Genomic DNA, 5,400 nt, shown 5'->3' on the forward strand with positions numbered 1-5,400 from the left:
AAACAGTGCTTTCATGAGCTCTGGCTTTTGCTATCATACCATGCTACTCTCCCCAGTGAGCAGAAGCTTGATAAATACTGAGAGCTGATTGGCTGATTGGTGATCACATACATAATAATGGATACAGCTTCCTTCCTGAACTCATAGCCAAGGCAGCTCCACTAAGTGGTCTCTTCTCCCATTTCTTTTCCCTCTCACTTGCTTATAAATTTTGAGAATCATCACGAAACATTTCAAGGAAACAATTACTTTGGAATTTACCCTTTCAAAAGGCAAAAAGCACCGAAGTCCACAGGGGACATTTTTCCTGAACCAAACACGAACCGGAAAATGTGCAGTGACTCAGATTACATGCAGCTCTCCTGAGGGCTCTAATCTTGGGGTCCATCACTGTGTCAAGAGCTATTTTCCTAGCTTCCCAGAGAGAAAAGATCACAATCCTTTAATCCAGACAGGAGGTGAGTGCTAGGCAGAGATCTTAGGCAACAGACATCAGTGAGTAGAGGATAAACTCTGAACTGAAGAGATAGCCAAGACAATATTAATATTAGGAGCCCAAGAGGTTGTGTGTGGCAGGGACAGCCCAATGGGATAGGATGCAAAGCTTCTTTTCACTTGAGTACCAAGGACTTCTCCTCAGGATCTTATAGTAAAAACAAACATATATCTAAGCCTCGATGAGCGTTTAGTACAGAGGCAGAGAGAAGCAGATATGCCAAACTTTCTATGAACATACTGCAGGATGTATATTTACTAATATTAGACAATGTATATGAACATGCATACACAGAAGTGTGTGTGATTGTATTATTTATGCATGACCTGTGATTCCAGGGCTCCTCACAGAAATTGTAGTACAGTGTTAGCAACTATCACAAATACTCAGAACTTTGACCATGCATTTATTTGACCCACAGTAGACAATGAGATATGTCGTATTATCACGCAGTAGCATTAATAAGTAGGGAAGCCATATAAAGAGTAATATCTAGAGCAATGCCTATTCACACTTTCTAATTCATCTTTCCCAGTAGACCAGAAGTCAGAGAGGCCCATGCAATTTTCAGGAATTCAAGTGACTCTGAGGACCACATGCCATTTTTATTTTTATTTATTTTTTGGCTAATGGAGCATGAGGAGGCACATCCCTCTTCATTTGATGTGGCTCTCCACCCAGGAGGCGAGTTCCCTCTAGCCACTCCTCCAAGTCACCTTAATAAACTCATCAGCCCTCAGCACGCTGCACTTTCCCATCGCAGTCAGAAAACACAGATCAATACACACAGCAGAAGCACTTAAGCCCTGCTCATAAACTCTCCCGAGTAAATGTTAGGTACATTCCCACGCCAAGCTGACACAGCCTTCTTCCGGAGGCAACATTGCCAGGGCCTGTGAACTACTGGGCAGCCGAGGAGGAGGGAGGGGGCGCCAGAACCGCAAAGCAAACTGAACCCAGAGTCAAGCCCAAAGCCAACTGGCTTACAAGGCGCTGGGGCTGTCCTTGCCTGCTTCAAAGCACTAAGAGCAACAGCTTCCTTAGCATCATAAAAAATCACAGGCGTTTAAAGTAGGTCAGCAGTTCACACACATATAAATACCAATGTCTCCTGGCCAACTATAGATGGGAGAGGAGTGTCTACTAATGGGGCAGCTGAACCGTCCCAAGGGCCACCGTGAGCCTCCTGGGCTTCTCTAGAGGAACCTGGGAAGATAACCTTCAGTCTGGAGACAAAAAAATTAAAATGATTTTTTTTTTTAAATAAATCCCACAGCTGCCCTGGAAGGAAATCAAACAAACATCCAAGCACAACTCTCTGAATTTGTATTCAAAAGACCGGGAGCAAAGGATGCTGAGCACGGAGGGGAGGCATCTTGAGATCTATCTGGAGCCGCCCTGAGCACCTGTTTGTAAGCACGCGTCTCGAAATAGCATTCAGCAACAAGTTTCTAAAATGGCAAATCTACTGCTGCTTTTCCCTGAGAGTGCTTAGTCACGCTAATCCTCGGACCCAAGAAATCCTTTCACAGGAGCCCGCTGGATGAAGCCGAGCCGTGCTTTCCGTGTCTGCAGCCATGGCAGCAGCCGCAGCAGTTAGCAGCAGTCCCTGAGGCAGGGGAAGGCTGGAGTGGGCACTGCTGGGCCCCACCTCCTCCCCAGCACACTCACCATCAGCAGGCTGAGAGCGGAGTCCGGCACCAGCTGCACTGCCATGGTCCCTGATTGCGACTCCCATGCACAGATGCTTCTGCTGAATCAGTCTGCCTGGGCCCAGGGCAGCTGCAGAGCATCCGCCAGCACCTAGAGCAAAGCAGCCGGACATACAGACTTAGGGAGCCAAGGGCTCAAGGTGAAGCTAGGCCACATTTCCCGTGGGGTGGGGAGGAGGGCAGGGGGATGTTGGGAAGATGGGGTGGGAACTGTGCTTAGGAAGAGCAAAAAAAAAAAAAAAACATATGGAGCAGAAGGCACATAGCAAGCTGCAGGTTATTTAAAGGTGAGCTCTCCCCTAGCTTCTCTAAGCTGCATGCAGAAACCGCATCCAACACAAATGCAACACAGGAGCCCGGAACGCAGCAATTCTAGCTGCTACCTTAGCCTAGGCAACAATTCTGCTTTGAACCGACAATTAAAATAAAACATTCCCCATTGCAGATAAATCAGCCAGCCCGACCAACACCCCGCCTCCCTGCATCTCTCAGCAAATTCTGCTGCATAAACATGCTGAATGTCACAACCTACCGGCTTGCAATCTGGTCAGCTGCGTTTCTCTGCTGCAGAAAGGTGTGTCTCTTCAGCTAAAGCAAGTATCTAGGAGAGAGGGGGCCGAGTCTGACCAGGAGGCACCGGGCAGTCACTGGAGATGAGCAGATGCCCTCATGATAAGTGAGGACCCACTCACTTAGGAATTGACCCCTTCCACCTTCTACTTTCCCTCTCCAAGTAGACTGCAGGCGCCGCTCCCTGCAGGGCTGAGACTTAGGGAGAACATGGAATTATGCTGCCTGTTCTGTGAGCGTTCTGATCCCCTGCCTGTACCACATGTACGCAGCCAGACACCCTCTACCTCTCTCTCTCTCTCTCTCCCTTCCTCCCTCCCTTCCTCCCTCCCTTCCCTTCCCTCCCATCTCTCCATAGGGCTGCCTGTTAGGAATTTTGAAGGATCCTCCCTAGTGCAGGAGAGGGAGGGCAGAGGAGGCTAATTTGTAAGAAAGGACACTGTATAAGACAGAAAGGCAGACTAGCCTTGAAAAATCCTGTCACTGGGGGTACTTTCCCTTGAAGATGTCAAAAAACAAAAACAAAACCGAAACCCAGGAGGCTGCCGCCAGGTTCTGTTATATTACCATATATACCCTGTGTTCAGTGCCCCTAACTAAAGTCTTCCTCCAAATGAAACAAGTCAAGGCACCTTTACAGGAGCGTGGTGAAATTCCTAGCCTGGATTCTCATTCAATTCAAAGTGTCAACACTTCTGGCAGCAGTTTTTAACGTCCTTTTTTTGATCCCTGTTTTCACTCACCTACTATAAAGACCCCTAAAATACTTGGAAATGAACTGGATGGTGTGAAATTCAGGGACAAGGAAACTGACATTGTATATTAGAAACCTTCTTCCTATGAATAAGCACAGCTGTAGTCTCTATATACTTTATATGTGTACGTTTGTGTGTGTGTGTGTTCACAAACACATGTGCAGATGTGTACACATGCATGTGGAAGCCAGAGGATAACCTCAGATGTCATTGCTTAGGCTCTGTCCACCTTGTTTTTTCGTTTTGTTTTGTTTTCAGGGATTTTTGGCTTTTCCCTAAGTAAGTTAGACTAGATATCGGGGAGCCCCAAGGCCTGGCTAGCCTTACCTTCCCAGCATGGGGCTCATAAGTGTGTGCCACCATGCCCAGACTTGTATATGCAAGATCTGGGGGTGCAACTCAGCTCCTCATGCTTGCAAGACAAACACTTTAACGATAGAAGGAATCATCTCCCAGCCTTCCAGACTCTCTAAGGCCATGGTTCTCAACATGTGGGCCATGTACCCTTCAGAGATATCCTGCATATCAGATATTTACATTACAATTCATAACATGGCAAAATTACAGCTATGAAGTAGCAATGAAAATAATGTTATGATTGGGAGTCACCACAACATGAAGAACCATATTAAAGGGTCACAGCATTAGGAAGGTTGAGAACCACTGCTCTAAGGTGTGTATATGGTCACTGTAGAGCAATTGCTAAAACATTTTCTTTGAATGAATGAAATGATGCTTCTCTAATTTCTCCTATGGTGACCAGATGACCCTGGATCTTTACTCAATGTTACTTGATTGGGTTCAAACATCATTGACCTCAGGTGTCCCTGAGAGACTCACTTCCTGGACCTGAAGATTCAAAGCAACTCTTCATGACTGTAGCCTTGCCTGGAACTGTGTTGACATTCTGGACATGGTAGAAAGGGTCCTAATACCTAAAACTTAATATCAGTAATCAAGAAATGATAACTTCAGAAACACATCTTGGTACTGACTTGGGAACCCTCCCTCTGGCTTACCCTCTCCCACAACCTCCTGAACGCTCAGTTCATCCTTGTTCAGTGCCTGCTTTGCTCTTCTGCTGTCGAACTTTTGATCTTCGAGGAGGTGAGGCGTGCGCCGGAATTACTGACAGATGTTAAGATATGGAAATTGCTACCCAGTGACTTCAAGACAAGTCTTTGGGTAGCAGCGAGACAAGAAATTCCTTCTGGCTAGATTCTGAGATGAGCCCCAAGGAATAACAAAGCATCGTTTTAATATTTCTGTCCTGCTTAGCTCTATGTGGACGATGCTCTTGTGAAATATGTTTGTTTGTTTTTGTTTTTCGAGACAGGGTTTCTCTGTGTAGCTTTGTGCCTTTCTTGGACTCACTTTGGAGACCAGGCTGGCCTCGAACTCACAGAGATCCTCCTGCCTCTGCCTCCCGAGTGCTGGGATTAAAGACATGCGCCACCACCGCCCAGCATTAATACTTCTTTGTACCTTTTTTCATTTACTTTTTGCCAATTTTATACATATGTACAATGCACTGTGAACATGGTCACTCACTATGATCTCCTAACTGGAGAGGAGTTGAGTATTCTCACAGCTCAAAGCACAAGCATGAATAGCAGGAGATGTGGCCAGTGATATTAAGTTCAGAAATGATAGAGGTGTCAAAATATTATGTATAAAGAGTCAGGACTAAGGACACTACTCTAGAAGAGGGTGGAATGTGGGGAGTGGGTGAAAAAGTAATAAATGGAGAGTGGAGGAGCCATTGGAGGCTCTGAATCAGTGGAGACGGGGACATAAAAAAATCTAAGCAGCTATGGAGCAGATAAGGGGATGGAGAGCAAATTTATATTGAATATACCTTTATCAC

The 5,400-nt window shown here is 46.0% G+C and overlaps 1 long non-coding RNA gene across 1 annotated transcript; it reads right to left on the reverse strand.

The window, feature by feature from the left end:
* Nucleotides 1-1,097: 1,097 nt before the first annotated feature.
* On the reverse strand, nucleotides 1,098-3,088 carry LOC114710822. Its single transcript, XR_003737104.2, has 2 exons — nucleotides 2,741-3,088; nucleotides 1,098-2,299 (listed from the first exon to the last, which is right to left on the reverse strand). It is a non-coding gene; the product is annotated as an uncharacterized LOC114710822 (long non-coding RNA).
* Between the last annotated feature and the right edge of the window lie 2,312 nt (nucleotides 3,089-5,400).

The sequence above is a fragment of the Peromyscus leucopus genome, chromosome 5 (genome assembly GCF_004664715.2).
Source record: "Peromyscus leucopus breed LL Stock chromosome 5, UCI_PerLeu_2.1, whole genome shotgun sequence".
NCBI lineage: Eukaryota > Metazoa > Chordata > Mammalia > Rodentia > Cricetidae > Peromyscus > Peromyscus leucopus.